The sequence below is a fragment of the Dipodomys merriami genome, unplaced genomic scaffold (assembly GCF_024711535.1).
Source record: "Dipodomys merriami isolate MVZ:Mamm:240054 unplaced genomic scaffold, mDipMer1.0.p SCAF_153, whole genome shotgun sequence".
In the NCBI taxonomy this organism is placed as follows: Eukaryota; Metazoa; Chordata; class Mammalia; order Rodentia; family Heteromyidae; genus Dipodomys; species Dipodomys merriami.
In genome coordinates, this window is record NW_027202860.1 from 770511 (window position 1) to 787881 (window position 17371).

The following is a 17371-nucleotide window of genomic DNA, read 5'->3' on the forward strand; positions in this document are numbered from 1 at the left end:
ACATGAGTTACATTTATTGCAGTCACATTCACTACACACTACTATGTATCTTTTCCATATTTGTGGTCCATTTTGCAATGCTAGAATATTTTGTTGCATGTTTGAAAGAACTAAATGTTTGCATATATATATTTGCCAGTCTTGGGCTTGAACTCAGGGTTTGGGCACTGTCCCTGAGCTTCTTTTGCTCAAGGCTAGCACTCTACCACTTGAGCCATAGTGCCACTTTGGGCCTTTTCTGTTTATGTTGTTTATGTGGTACTGAGGAATCAAACCCAGGACTTTATAAATGCAAGGCAAGCACTCTACATCCTCAGTCCCTAGTCATTTAATTTTTTTTTTTTTTGGGTCCAGTCATGGGCCTGAACTCTGGGCCTGGGCGCTGTCCCTCAGCTTTTCAGCTCAAGGCTAGAGCTCTACCACTTGAGCCACAGTGCCACTTCCAGCTTTTTTCTTTTTGCTTATGTGGTGCTGAGGAATCGAACCCAGGGCCTCAAGCATGCAAGGCAAGCGCTCTACCACTGAGCCACCTTCCCAGCCCCCTAGTTATTTAATTTTAATTTTAGTTGTGCTAAGGAATTTCAATTCACAAGTCAGGATATGAGTACAGTATGATGAATCTTGATGAATTAAATGTTTTGTGACCATATTTGATGAGCAAATAAGAATACACAATTGCTATTATAGTAGACCAAAACACCACAGTGTTTCAATAAGCATCGACAGTTCATTCTGCAGACTTTCTGGGCTACATACTTTTCTTGAGCAACTCACTTTCCATCACAATGGCTAGATACCAGACATGTACGTGTTTTCTGAGACTTCCTTGCAGCCAGGGCATGGCCATGTGATTCATTAGCAGCAAATGATACTTGAAGGAAATGAGACTTTATAAAGAAGTGTCCTGTGGGAAATACTTGGATCATTAATTACCATGTTTTCCCAATGATGTCGGCACCACATCACCCTTACTGTATCACAAGGAAAGATTCATAAAGACTAAATCTGTAGGTTTAGATAGGAAGATTAGAAAGATGGAATGAACGTAGGATTTAACAACACAGTTGACCATGGAAGTGCTTTTCCCCTTTGGTCCTTTTCCATATCCTTGAATATTCTTCATGTTTCAACAGAACTGTTTGTGATCAGTAATACTCTTTTAAGTGCTTATGGGGAAAATACTTACATTTTCCAGTAATGTGAAGTGTGTGTGTGTGTGTGTGTGTGTGTGTGTGTGTGTGTGTGTGTGTGTGTGTGTGTGTGTGTGTGTGTGTGTGTGTGTGTGTGTGTACTGGAGCTTGACCTAAGGGCCTTGAGCTCTAGCTTGACTTTCTTTTTGCTCAAAGCTGATGCTATGCCACTTGAGCTACATCTCCATTGTGGCTTTTTGCTGGCTAGACTCTCACAGCTTCTTCTGCCAAAACTGGCTTTGAACCTTGATCCTCAAACCTCAGCTTTCTGAGTAGCTAGGATTACAAGCATGAATCACTGGTGCCTAGTTTGTGAATTTTCTTTTTTAGTGCAAACAACAACATTGTCTCTATAAAGTATTTTTTCTCTCTCTGCTTCCAACACCCCTGCCTCCATCCCCACACTCAATGAGGTAGAATGAACAGAGCTGACCCTCCTCAGCATGCATGAGAAGGTGGTAGGGATTGCTGCCCAAAATACACGAGGTAGTTAGACATGGGGACATGAGGGCTCCATTTACTGAGTTCATTGTACTATTTTCATACAACACTTGCAAATGTCACGTGTAGGTGTTGGCTTTTAGGAGTTGGTAATACAGGGCCAACCATGACCCAAGGAGAAGGTGAGTTGTACAATATATATATATGCTTGGTGAGTACTGTGGCTTGAATGTCTCCCATGTATCTTCCATGTGGGAAACTTAATCCCTAATGTAGCAGCCTGGAGGGTGGATGTTTAAGAGGGGAATGAGTTATGAAGGCTTTTCCCTCCAAAGTGGATGAAAGCCAACATGGTAGGAATGGGTTTGCTATCATGAGGGTGAGTCTTGCTTTACCAAGGGTAAGTCCCATCTTCCTTTCTCTTGATGCCTTTTCAGCAAGAGATTCGTCATCAGATTTGACCCCTTGGTCTTGAACTTGCCAGGCTCCAGAACTGTGAATAAATACATTTTGTTTTTCTAAAGTTCACCGGATGGTGGCCTTCTGTGACAGGAGGATAAAACAGATCAGGGAGGGAAGAGTTTGTTGGAAATGGGAAGGAATGCAAGAAATGGCCTCATCAAATGGTAGATGATTATGTTGGAGAAAACTGTAGTTGCTGTAATCATATTCTGCCTCAGGACTGACTGATAGATACTATCTTATAAAAATCTTATTTTTTTTTTGTCCTCAGAGGCAAGGTGCTTACTGTAACATGTCACACAGACAGACGAGCCAACAAGATAGCCTTCTGTAGTCTGAATGTGGGCATGAGTAAACCCTGAAAGGGCTCCTCTCCAATCATCATGAACCCTTAGTTCTCAAGAAACTGTAACAAGTCTCCCATACATGACTGGAATGATTGAACATCTCTGAAATATGTGGCACGAGATTTAGCCACAAGCATCAACCATTGTAGCTGCTAAGTGATGCCACTCACGGTATTTGATTGGACAGGGCTGCATTCTCAGGACTCGTGGGGTCTTTTTATTCCCAATCCTTAGTCCAGTCCACCCACTTGTAGGGCCTTCATAGGCACTGGTAATTCCAAGTGCTGACCTCTAGCCCTGATGGTGGCTCTCCCTGCTGGGTGGCTCTTCCTTCCCTTTGTGACCACAGCTTCTTGCTGTTCGGAGCTGATAACCAAGTCATAAATCTCGCTGGTGGCTGCAAGAAGCACCTGAAACCTCAGCCCAGGCTTGATGTGAGCAAACAAGATAAGACATCAGGACTGGTATTTTTAAGTGATCCAGGGAGGCACAGGGAAGCTTTAGCAGGTTATAGGTGGTGATAGTTACAAGCACCTGAGCATTTCTTGAGGTACTGTCTACCCTGCCTAGTAAATCTCTGTGAGGGAGATGAAGGGTATTACCTGTTGATAGCATCTACCTGCTAGCTCTGGGTGGGTTTCTAAACTTGTCAGCAGTTCTAGGAGCACTTCGACCTGAAATAATATAATTCTATCAGGCAGAATCTGAGAACGTGCTTGGGACTGTGGCTGGTCCGTCAGGGACCTGGAATATTCTGGAAAGTTGCTGCTACCTAGAAGATACAGGGCACATGTCTTGACCAGCTCTTAAGGATACCACATTCTGGCCCATTTCTGTATGCTCAGAGGAAGAATTTAGAGCAATGAGAGCTCTTCCTTCAATGGCATTCATTGGCTCTGATTGATGAGTTATTCAGTAAGAGGCTAGTTGGCTACTTCTCAGACTATCACTAGGAATTCATGCCTAGAAAGGGGATATTGAACTGGACAGTTTGTAAGAGCCTTTTGTATTGTATGATTCTATGATTTAATTTGATAGCCATATAAGTCTCCATGTGTTAATAAGCTCTTTTAATCTGTGTTCAGTGAGAGAAAAGAAGCCTTAATGTAAAAAGTATCTGCCACAGAGGACTGAACTTTTTTCTTCAGTACCTACATTAGTTCTGATTAAGTGCTGTTCCTGGGAAAGTGCACAAAGACAACTCAAAACATTTTCTTCAAGCTTGGTTTGGTGGCACTTAAGAAACTGAATCAAGAGGATCATGAATTCAAAGCCAACTTGGGCTATCTAGTGAGATTTGGCCTCAAATAAACTAAACCAAACACACACACACACACACACACACACATACACACACACACACACACCCCACACCAACACACACACACACACACACACACACACACACACACACACACACACACACACCACACCATTTTTTCCTGTGTTCTGTGGCTCATAGGAGAAACCTTGATCAGTAATAGCATAGTCTTTAGGAGAAAATATGTAGCTTTATTTAGAGGAAGAATTGTTCCCAATGATAGAATTGTGTGTGAGGCCTCAGTTAAATAGGGTGAAGCACAAACATATACATAGAGTTTGTGTGTGTGTGTGTGTGTGTGTGTGTGTGTGTGTGTGTGTGTGTGTGTGTGTGTGTGTGTGTGATAGTTTGGTGATCTACCTCAATGGGAAAGTAGGCCAAAAGGATGACTGACCTGTTGAAGTCGGTCAGATACAGACTTGACCAGCAAAGATTCCCTAGGCTTGACCAGGTCATTCCATCTTCTCACCTTAACACTCAGTATTTATTCTTTCCTCTCTTGTTGTGGATCTAGCCTGCCATGGCAAACAGTCTTATGACCTTCAGAGGTGCTTTCCAGCAGGACTGCACCTTGAAGTGATTTTGATGTCTTTGTTGTGACTAGGTTAAAGCCACAAAAACTAGTGTCAAAAGCGAGCACCCCCAGAATGCTCTGGGAGATCACGATAAACACTCCTGATGCTTTGCAGCTGGGCCCATCATCTGTGTATTTCACAATAAAATTTTATGATGCATCCAGACACCCAGCTGCTTATGTTCATGGGGACAGCATTTCCTCTGCTACACCATCCAGATCTATCCCACCTGGGACTCGTTTCCTTTCTACACCAACTTCTCACAAGTGACAATGAAACTTCATTATCACACAGCTCCTGGGACAGAATCTGAGGAATGTTATATCCAGGAAAATACTCTGTAGAGGCAACTTCATTTTATTAGACATGGAGAGACTATTCTGTAGTTCTCACTAAGCAGCAGGGACTAATTTGAAACTCTGGAAAGCATTTTAGAAGGGCCACCAATTCCTTCCCCGCGCCCCCCCCCCATCTGCTTTCTTTACTCACAGCTGGCACTCTACCACTTGAACAATGCCATTTTGCTAAACAATTAGAGGTAAGAGTTCTTGGATTTGTATGCCTGGGCATAAACCTTGATCCTCAGATCTCAGCCTCCTGAGTAGGTAGAGTTATAGGTGTCAGTCACTAGAGCCAGGCCCACCAGTTAAAATACTCAGTACTCTCTAGTGAGGTGGGTGTCCTAATTCCTCATGCAGTATAGCATAGTGGACAGTCCAATGGGCTTTGAAATAAAGTGGATGCAGCTTTATAATTCACATCACTGCTTATTCTGAACTGGGTTTCAGAATATATAGTGCTAAGTTGATATATCTGCAAGACTGAACATGACTGCGAAGTCATGTTCAATGTTAGGCACATAACTGCCTGGTAGATTGTGGATGCTGTCATTATGTATTGCTGGTTTTACCATATTTTAAGAATGGGATAAGCTAGGTGTTGGTGGCTTACACCTGTAATCCTAGCTACTCAGGAGGCTGAGATCTGAGGATTGTGGCGCAAGGCCATTCCAGGCAGGAAAGTCTGTGAGACTCTTATCTCCAAAAATACTACCAGAAAACTGGAAGTGGTGCTGTAGTTCAAGTAGTAGAGCACTAGCCTTGAGCTGAAGAGTTGAGGGACAGCTCCCAGGCCCAGAGTTCAAGCCCCACAACTGACCAAAAAAATGGGATAGAAAGGTTATTGAATCCAACTTTATGCCATGTACATGACACTCCTTCTTACTGAAGAGTTCTTGCAGGAGACATATTTTGGTTTTGGGACTATGTACAAGTCTTAATTTAACTATGTCACCCTGACCATATAAAGAGACAATCCTACCACAGATGATTTCCACTAGCTCTAGGAGTTTTGGTTTCCAGGTAGTTTCATCCAACAGTCTGTCCTCCACCCTGAAGATGTATACAGACATAAAATTAATTTTTTATCTCTAAAGTTACAAAAGAGACATGAATGTTTTTTTCCTTGCAAAAACCAAAACTCAAACATTACATAAAACCACAGCTTCCATGACCAATATAACCTCAGTTTTTCTCTTTGACTTTCTCCTCTTCTCTGCTCTGAGACCCAGACACTGCTAATACATTTGTGAGAAACTTTCCCCACATTTTTTTTTTTTTGTACTCAAACTGGGGCTTGAACTCAGAGTCTCATACTCATGTTTATCTTTTTCCATTCAAGGCTGGTGCTCTACCACTTGGTACATACTTCCACTTCTGGCTTTTTGCTGGGGAATTGGAGAGAAGAGCCTCACAGATTTATTTGCCTGACTTTTCACAGAGATCCTCAGATCTCAGCCTCTTGTGTAACTAGGATAACAAGTGTGAGCTCTTGGCCTTTGGCTCATGTTTAAGTTTTGTGTATGTGTTTTGAGCCAATGGGTTCTTATTGTTGACTAGTATTTCACTTACCCTTTTTAAAATGTAGTGATTGTTACAAATCTAGCAACTTTATTACATAGTGGTTAATTTCATCTCCACTAGTGCATGCATCAAGTATTCCTCTGAGTGAGTATGTCCGTTTATCACTCCCATTTGATGAGTACTGAGTGTTTCCAATTTCTCAGTATTATACATAACATTGAAGTCAATGCTGTATACACGCTTTATTAGTTTTATTATTATCCTATGTGCATGTATGTCTTCCAAGGCTTAAGTAGAATTACTAGCTTATAGGGTCAGATCATTTTAAATTCAAATAAATGTTGCCCAATTGTTTTCCAAAATTGCTCTACCAGTTTTATTCCCATGGGTTGTATGAGAGTGTCTGATTCTTTCTGTTGTCCATATTTAAAAGGAAACTTTGCCTGAGAAGAATAATTTGAATCATGTCTGGCTGAAATTACAACCCTGGCAAACCTCAGACATTGCTTTGGAATTTACTGTTGTTTTGCCTACTTATTGTCAGTGTATTAGATGACAGTTGGTTCTTATTGGCTAACAGTGGCAGGAACTAGAACACGATAAATAAAATCCTTCCCCAGCTCTGAACTATCAGAGCCCACAGCATTCTCACATTTTGCAATTGGGATTTGGTGGTGTGTCAAGCGGTGAGGATGGGTATGGATGCAACTTCGAACATTTTGGGGCATTGAGTTAGGATTTCATGGGATTTTAGGGTCCATCCTTGGAAGTACTTGAAGCAAATGTGGAGAAACCTGTTATTTTCACCTTGATCATCAATCTGTGGTTAAACATAATAAAAATAGGAACAGAAAACAAAGGTCTGAGTCATGAAAACATTTATTAGGTTGCTGCCTGGAGTAAGTAACCTCATATATCTGTTTGCTCATCCTGGAAAGAGAACAGGGATTGCAAAATTCAGATATTCTTGAAACCATGTTGCTTCTCCTTTCTACTTACTACTTGCTGAGAAAACAATGAGTTCTAGGCACTGTGAGGAGTATGGGTAAATCAAAGCTGAATTCTCCCCCACCCCCCACCCGCCCAGCTATCATAGAACTTGTGTGTAAAGTTGATGAAGTACAGTGTAGCAGGTACCTCCCTCTCCTGGAAGACTGGGTAATGTGAACATTCCTATGCACTGTTTAGAATGACATTCTGGAGCTGAAGTCTTGTCAACCTCTGAACTAGTAGGTCATTGATCCTTGGACAAGAAAGGCAACAGGCTTAGCAAGCCAGTCAACCTCCGATCAGTAAACATACTGATACCATCTCACTTGGAGCCTGGACAGAATCCCCTGAAGGAGGATTGAGAGCTGTCATAACTCTTCATCCTTAAGGAAACTCAAAGACCATTTCTAGCGAGGGCAACATCCAGATGGCCACAGAATTGCTATTTGAGGGACTGGAGATGTGGCTCAGTTGTTAAGAGCAAAGGCCAATGAGCGAAAATGTCAGGTACTGAGTTTTGAGTCCCAGTCTTGGGGAAAAAAATTCTATTTGAGAGAATTTTGTGGTATGATCATATCCTTGCTAAAAGAGTCAGAGCCCCCTAGATCAGACCAGTAGTTCTGTGTGTTTTCTTGCCAATACCAAGAGTGAACATGCACTGTCGAGGGTGACCAGAGGAAAACACCAGCCCCCAAAATACCTGTGTTCACAGGAGTAGGTGGGTAAGAGGTGGGGTGGTGGGGGTGGAGGAGGTGGGGAAGAGGAAGTGGTAAGATCTAAGCAGAAGCTGGGTGCTAGTGGTTCATACCTATAATCCTACCTACTCAGGAAGCTGACTGAGGATCGCAGTTTGAAGTCCCAGGCAGGAAAGTCTGTGAGACTCTTACCTCCAATAAACTACTCAGCCACAAACAAACAAACAAATAAAAAACAAGTAGTTCTATGGCTCAAACTGTAGAGTACTAACCTTGAGCAAAAAGAAAGTTAGGGACAGTGCCTAGGCCCTGAGTTCAAACCCGAGGACTGGCAAAAAAAATAAAAAGATCCAAGTAGAGAGCCGAGCGCATTATTTAGATTAAAGTTAGTAAAAGGGTGTTTTTCTCATGACCTCAAGTTTCTATGTTCTTTCTAGCACACACAGTAGACAGAACAAAATTACAGTCACATAAGACCAACATGTTTATCACTTTTCCACCACTGTGACTCAGGCACAAGTAGAAGCCTTTCCTTCCTACCTGTGTTGTAGTTGGTGAGGGTGTAATATTTCGAGTTCAGCAGTTATTTTGTGACTTGAGGTGGTAAGCCTGAGGATAAAAGTGGACATGAGGATAGTAGAGCAGAAAGATGGGAAGAAAAAAAATCCATGATGGTACCATAGAATGGTTGAGCCAACCCTGTACATATCTTTGTACTTTTTATGTAAGGTGTTGAAAGATGAGGTTCTCAGTGATTGGTTCTCCTCCTCCCTACCAGAGGATTGCATGTTCCTGCCCATTTCCATGTGACTTGAGGCAACCCCTCAAGTTTCAGGCATGGCTAACGTCCAAGAGTACACTTGCTGGCACCACTAATATAAAGCTTAGTCACATGATTTGTGTTGGCAAATGAAATGGAAATGGAAGTGGCACCATGGACATAGCAATAGCTCTTACCATTCTATTACTGCTTTCTTCCTCCCTTCTCTGGCTTAATAATAAGAATTATTCTTTAGCCTGGATCTTACAATAAAGGAGATTCATGGTGCAGGAGAAAGGCCACTGTCAACTGACAGCTGACTTGCAGTGTAAGAAATACACTTCTCTTTTGTAAGCAAAATAGATGTCAGGGAAATAGACTGCTGTGTGGTAGTTGACTAATAGATGTCCTCATGATCTGAATCATTCTAGGATAACCTTTCTATTTCTTGTAATCAAATGTAGACTTTCTTTTTGCTTTAGGAAAAAAACCAAAATTATTTATTTGGATCAAATATCAGTCCTTGAAGGCCAGAGATCTGTTTATGTCTCTCCTATGTACCCTACAGTCTAGCAATACTGAATTTCTGAAAATAACCCTAAAGTACCAAGCTTTTTCATGCTCTTATAGTTTTGTACCAGTTTGACTCATTGCCATCTTTCTCTTACCTGCTTAGGTAATTTCTTCTTTCTGCTTCCAGATTAAGCTGGATGCATCTCCTGGACTGCATAGTATCCTTTCCAGATAGGTACCATTTCCAGGGCTTACACATTTAGAGATAGCTGATACTATCAGACTAGTATATCCTTTAGAAGGTTGTTGATGTATTTACATGTAAAATACAAATGAGATAGTTTAAAAAATGGTAGCTGATATCAAATTCACCCCATTATCCTGCAATCCAATGTTTTCATTGCAAGGGCACATTAGAAGTGTTAAGATGGGTGATTCCATTTGGGTGCCAAATTGAGGAGCTAGGGAGGGGAAAAGACAGAGTCCTAACCACAAGCAAATGAATCTTCTGAAATGATTGACAAACCATGAATAAAATAAATCACTGACCACAGGACCCACCTCTCATTTTTGGGGTGTGTAAATTGGGTATGACTTGCATGAAAGAACAGGGATTAGAGGGTCTTGTAGCCTTGCTATTTTCATAGGAAATCTAATTCTGGCTCTTGGCTGCAAAATGGCTTTCTCCCTCTGTATTGTCTGACTTCTTAAAGCTGTAGAAGGTGCTAATAAATACTCTGTTCCTGAAGAACCTTAGCCTTAATTGATTCCATATGCCATAGCTCTGTAGCTACAGACTCAGGTATGCTAAGTTAAAAAAAAATCCTTAGATTTGAAGCCTGAAGGGGATGCTGAAATGAGAGAGGGGACTTAGAGCAGGGGTGGGGGGTAGGGATGGGGGGACGGGGGGGTGAGGGTTGGGGGGATGGGGGGAACAAATCGACTCAAATAAGGATATTAGGAGGTCTCATATCGGAATATGCGATTGGGATACTAGTTGTGCATTAGAATGATTTACATTTGAGACATCCAAATACTATTTGTAACTGATTTTTAACTTATCAAGTCTATATGTAAAGGACAATCATTTATTGTTTTAGACTTAAGACCTACACCCTTTCATTTTGTCACTTTGCAAAAAAGAGCACGATCATTTCATAAGTAACCGCCACTTTAACAACAAAGCAACAACAACAAAATCAATTGGGACACTAGATGCAGATATGAGTCAGTTGGGTAAATTGGCATATGTTCTGGCTGGCATCAAAGGATAATAGAACACTTAGGGATGAACTTGAAGTCTGTCCGGTGACCAGACTTTTGGTGGTAGGAACTCAGTTAGTCTGTCTGAGAACAACATGGAGGAGGTACAAAAAGCAGGGCGGGCCTGCAGAGGCAGGTTATGGGATGGGTCAGGAGTTTGGTGGCAGAGGCAACTTTGGGGTTGGGTGTGAGTCCAGTTCCTTGAGAAAGTGGAAAAGGGGACCCAGAGATCATATCTGAAGACAGGTGTCCATGATCAGAAACGAATCAATGTTTGATTTATTTGAAGTAATAGTTTTCCTGGTTGAAAAATAAAAATAAAAAAAAAGCTATCAGTGCATACATATGATTTGGAAAGAAGTCACAGGAAACAAAAAGAGGAAAATCTCTTTCACAATCTAACTAATCCAAAATAAATACTCTCCATAACCAGAGCAGGTCTTTCAAATATGCGGTCTTTCTCTATGCTTTAAAAATTGATACTATGTGTATATATAATTTCAGGTTATTTTTTTCACTTTACAATATTGTTTTCTTTTTCTTATGTTCAATATTCTCTTGTAAAATTATTCTAATGATTTCATAGTATTCTCTATATCTTACAGGTATTTTATGAATCTATTATTATGATATTTCTAGATATTAAACTTCTTTTCATATTATTCAATGCTAAGCTATGCTTACGCATGATTTTACATATATTTTTGTGCTAGGGAAGCAGGTCTGGATTAGAAGTTATATGAATGTGTGTAGTGTCATGCACCTTTAATTCTAGCTACTTGAGAGACAGAGATATAAATATCTTGAAATCAGGGCAGAAATAATTTAGTGGGACCTTCTCAAAAAAACAAGCTGGGTATAGCTGAGTGTGCCTGTAGTCCCAGTTAATGGGAAGGCCGAGGTAGGACAGTAGTAGTCCAGGGTCAGCCTAGGCCAAAACATGAGACCCTATCTGAAAAGCAAACTGAAAGCAAAATGGACTAGGGGTATGGTTCAAAGTAGTAGAGCACTTGCTTAGCAAATGCAAGGCTGAGCTCAATCTTCAGTACTGCAGGGAAAACAGAAACCAAAAAACCAGAGAATCTGGAAACATAGATGCAGCATTTTCCTTGTCTTGGAAAGCTTGACTTTCCTGGGCCTGAGCAACTCAGAGTCCTTGTCATTGTGAGAATTTGCTGGAAAGGGCGTGAAAACTGCTTGAGATCTCTGGGGCAGACTCCAGTCACTTGGTATGTGACTTTAGGTGAGTAGGTAACTCTGGCTGTATTTCCTCATCTGTAATATCAAATGGTTGGATCAGATGATCTATATACTTCCCTTAAGCTCTGAACATTTTTCTTTTTCCAGGCAGTGGAAGCATTGAGTGCATCCTTTAAATTTGGAAGCCAAAGAACCACAATATTCACTTGGTACAATTAGTCTTTCAGAAGATACTTTGCTGCATGGATCAAGAAGAGCTTGAAAAATGAAGACTACTTCTGCCACTCAAGATCTGAGATACCAAGTAAAAGTGCTCAGCAGTGGTGTCCTGTCCATGAAAGAGTCGTAGCATGACCACCTTCCTACTGTTCCCCACAGAATTAATTTCTAGGATCTCTTAGTTTTACCTCTCTGCAGCTGACTCATACAAGCCATTTGGGGAAAAATGCCAATGACAGAGAGCAAATGCAAAATCACAACTATAAAAACCTGAGGGGCTGGGAAGGTGGCTCAGCGGTAGAGCACTAGCCTTGCATGCCTGAGGCCCTGGGTTCGATTCCTCAGCACCACATAAGCAAAAAGAAAAAAGCCGGAAGTGGCGCTGTGGCTCAAGTGGTAGAGTGCTAGCCTTGAGCTGAAGAGCTGAGGGACAGCGCCCAGGCCCAGAGTTCAGGCCCCACGACCGGACCGCACCCCCCCCAAACCCAACCCTCCCTGAAACTGGCCTTTCACAAATGAATCCAAGCAGGCAGGAGGCTATGGCATGGATTTGGGGAGATGGTCAAGTTGCAGTGGCCCACCAAGAATCCTGGAGACAGCCTCGTATCTTTGTCCTTTGCAGGGCTAGATTCTTTTTTTGTGGTTGTTGTTCTGATTCAAATACTGAGTGGTTTCTCAGCTAGGCATTCTGCTTTCTGCACAAAGCAACACACATGGTTCAGTCTGTTAATTGAATCAATTGCTCTTGGTTGACTGGGCCAGCAGATGAGCAACGAATGGTTCTTTTCTCTTGGTGCAGCTGAATCGCTGTTAAAACATGCCTCTAAGCACTTAGCATAAAGCGTTACATACAGGAATGCACAAGAAACCAGTGGGAGCCTGGTGGGAAGGCAGCCATACACATGGCTAATTTATTTCAAATCACACCCAGGAAATCCACTTTATTTAAACAAATAGCCTAGGCCAGGAGGGAGGGATGAGGGAGAGCAACTGGGGAATAGCCATAAAATGCTAAGTATTGCATAGCTGGATAAAGCAGGATCAGGAGATCCAATGACTGTTTAAAATATTGGAGAATGTAAACTCATCGGTGACATCTAATCCGGCCATATTTCCCGCAATTATTTCACCCCAGCAGGGTTTACTTTCCCATCAGTACTGGATCACAGAGCTGTCAGCTGGCGTTTTTGAAGGGTGATTTGTTGCCCTAATGATGATACTGAAATCTGTTTATGGTTGTTTATCTAGGGGTCATCTTTCTTCCAAGGCAGCTTTCTTCTCTTGGGATTCTATTTGGGCAGCTCTCTTCAATTCCCCAAACAGAACAACTGTCAGGATTTCATAAAGGGTAAGTATTCCACCCATGTTAATTTTATGACCTATGACTGCATCATAGTTTCTGAGCCAACAATATTAAAAATCATGCCTTATGTATTCAAGATGCTTGAATGTATACCCAGCATATAAATATATATATATATATATATATATATGTATTGGTGTGTGCATTATTTTCTATACTAGTTGTAGATAATATAGTAATTAGGCATATCAATTATATGAATGGAAAAATTATATAAATAGTATATATGATATATATCACTGATTGTATAATCGGTTTATTATATATAACCAGTTTATATGTATCATATATACTATATATAATCAGTTTATATCTATCTATGTAGGTTTGTAGTGTGGCCGCCATTGTTCTCAGCACCAGTCCCAGGTTATGGGTGCTATTATTTACAGTTTACAGGTAGGAAAGTTGTGAGGTACAGAAAGGTAAGTGGTGTAGCTGGTAAACTTTTTGCCACTTACTGAAGGCAGGAGAATGAAAGCACCATGGTGTGGTGCAGTGCATCCTAGAATTTTTAACTAAAGTCTCCATTAACAAAGGGGATGGAATGGACACCCCTAGCTTCATCTGGCAGTAAGATCTTCAGTGCTCCCAGAAGGATCAATGTTTCCTTTAAATTACTTTGTTTTTACCAATAATTTTATGCAAAAAATCTGTATCTGACTCTGTCATATACTAGAATTTATTTTATTCCAAATCTACTCCCATTTCTGAGTAGAACAAATGCTCCAGGATGTGCCTTGTTTATCTGGGGGTAGGGAGATCTCTGGTGGCCTTGATAACCAAGTCATTGGCTTCTGCTGGAAGTGTTTCCCCCCATCCACTTGGTTTTGGAATACCAGGTGTCATGGAAAGATGGCTGGGCTATGAGTCAGGCAGAAACCATGGTTATGGTACTAGTCCTGTTGCTGGACAACTCCGGGACCATGAACAAGTAACCTTCAATTTAGGGTCATTTTGTAAAGTTGTATATAGAAATGAGGGGCTGGGGCAGACCAGTTGTTCTTGGACTACACTTTTGAAACTCCTTGGGGTTCTGGAATGACAGGGGAAAGAGCAGAAGGTGCCTGTGTTACATGTTTCATATTTTGGACTTTATTGTAATCGTCATAAGACCATTAGGTAAGAGCTATTTCAAATGTATAAGCAAACATATTTGAGAAAAGCTAACAATGGAAAAAAATGATCTCCAAAGCCAGTTGGATCTATGTCTAACTAAAAGTGTTTTAAGGGCTGGGAAGGTGGTTCAGTGGTAGAGTGCTTGCCTTGCATGAATGAGGCCCTGAGTTCAATTCCTCAGCACCACATAAGCAGAAAAAGCCGGAAGTGATGCTGTGGCTCAAGTGTTTGCCTTGAGCTGAAGAGCTGAGGGACAGTGCCTAGGCCCAGAGTTCAGGCCTCACGACCGACAAAAAAAATGTGTTTTAGGATTTTGTTCCTGCCTCTACTTGATCAAAATTCACTTGGGAGATGGCTTCAGTGCCTAGATCACCACTTTTTTCATTTTAGTTGTGTTAAGTTTTAGGCAGTTTCTTCTGGGATTTCCTTGTTGTGGACAATATAGGAGACTATATATTTCTCTTTCATGAGTGGGAAGTGGGATTCAGTCAGAAGCAACCAAGAAGGAAGCTCATTCTGATATTTCTATATTGTTTCTTTTCAGTATCACATATGTCAATCCAGCTCAAAAAAGATCAAAGAAAATTCTGTAACATATGGAGAAGTAACAACACATTGTTGAATCACCAGTGAGTCATGGAAGAGGTTAGAAAGGAAATTCAAATGTTTATGATAATAAAAATTAACATACAAATTATCAGCTCCTCTGGGATATAGCAAAGGCAGTTCTCAGAGGAAAGTTTATAGCTCTCGGCTCCTACATCAAATTGGAGAAATCTCAAACCAACAATCTAACAATGCATCTGCAGCTCCTTGAAAGAGAGCAACAAGCCAAACCCCAATCAAGTAGATGGAAACAAATAATCAAGATTAAATCAGAATTAAATGAATTAGAGACCAAAGGGGGGGGTGGACAATAGCAAGGGTCAACAAAACAAAGAGTTGATTATTTGAAAAAATTAACAAATTTGACAAGCCCCTAGCTCCTCCCCAAAAAGAGAACAGACTCAAATAAATAAAAATCAGAGATGAGAATGGGAACATCACAACAGAAACAAGCATGATTCAGAACAATGTAACGGTATACTTTTCTAACCTTTATGCTAACAAATTTGACAATATCGAAGGAATGGAAGAATTTCTAGCAAACATTGAAATACCCAAACTGAACCAAGAAGATCTAAACCAACTAAGCAGACCCATATCAAGTATTGAAATAGAAATGGCAATAAAACAACCTCCCATCCAAGAAAAGCCCAGGACCAGATGGATTCACAGCTGAATTCTATATAGCTTTCGAAGGAGAACTCACTCCAATACTCCTCAAACTCTTCAATGAAATTGAAAGAGAAAGAACACTATCAATCTCATTCTATGAGGCCAGCAAAAACCTCATGTCAAAACCTGATAGGGACTGATCAAAGGAAAAGAACGAAAGACCCATCTCTTTAATGAGCATTGATGCAAAACTCCTCAATAAAATTCTGGCCAACCGATAACAACATCTAATAAAAAATTCTAATAAAAAAATTCAAACAGGATTCATTCCAATTGATGCGAAGATGGTTCAATAAACTCAAGTCAATTAATGTAATCCAACACATCAATAGGAGGAGGGACAAGAACCACATGATCATCTTGGTAGATACAGAAAATGCATTTGACAAGGTCCAACACCTTTTTGTGATGAAAGCTCTGGAGAATCTAGGAATCCATGGAACACTCCTCAATATAATAAAGGCCATATATGACAAACCTACAGTTAGCATTATACTTAATGGTGAAAAGTTAAAACCATTTCCTCTAAAATCATGAACAAAACAAGGATGCTGGCTCTTTCACTCCTTTTCAATGTTGTATTGGAATTCCTAGCCAGAGCAATAAGGCAAGAGACGAACATAAAAGGGACCCAAATAGGAAAAGAAGCAGTAAAACTCTCCCTCTTTGCAGATGACATGATCCTGTACTTAAAGAACCCCATAGACTCTTCTCCCAAATTACTTGATCTGATCCAAAACTTTGGCAAAGTAGCGGGGTATAAATTTAACCCACAAAAATCAGTAGCTTTTCAGTATGCCAACAATAAGAAGAGCAAGGCTGAAATTAAAAAAAGCAACTCATTTTGTAATAGTCTCTAAAATAATACCTAGGATGAAAACTTTAAAAACTTAAAAAAGGAAATTAAAGCAGATTTAAGGAAGTAGGAAAACCTCCCATGCTCCTGGATTGGGAGAATTAACATCGTGGAAATGGCAATACTGCCCAAAGTTATCTACAAATTCAATGTAATACCTATCAATATCCCAACAACATTCTTTAATGAAATAGAAGAAGCAATCCAAAAATTTATATGGAACAATAGAAGACCCCAAATAGCAAAAACAATCTTTAGCAGGAAGAACAGTGCTGGAAGAATATCAATACCAAACTTCAAACCATTATAAAACTGTAGCTATAAAAACAGTTTGTGCAATGCTTGATAAGAAATGTACTCATTATCTTGCCCATGTAATTGTAACCCCTCTGTACAGTATGTTCACAAAAAATAAAAATTAAAATTAAAAAAAACAGCTTGTTACTGGCATAGGAGCAGGGACTAAGGACCAATGGAATAGAATTGAAGACCCAGACATGATCCCACAGACCTATGGCCACCTAATCTTCAATAAGGGAGGCAAAATTATCAGATGGAAAAAGACAGCCCCTTCAACAAATTGTGCTGGCAGAATTGGCTACACACATGTAGAAAATTGAAGTTAGAACCTTATATACCACCCTGCACTAGAATCAACTCCAAATGAATCAAAGACCTTAAGGTAAAAGTAGAGAGCCTGAAAATATTACAGGAAGGGATAGGGGATATGTTAGGGTTCCTTGGCATGGGTCAAAACTTCCTAAATAAAGATCCAGAAACACAACAAATCAAAGAAAGGCTGGATAAATGGTATCACATTAAACTGAGGAGCTTCTGCTTGGCAAAGGACATAGCTAGAAAGATCAATGGAAAGCCCACAGCTTGGGAGAAGATCTTCACTAGCTATGCAACAGACAAGG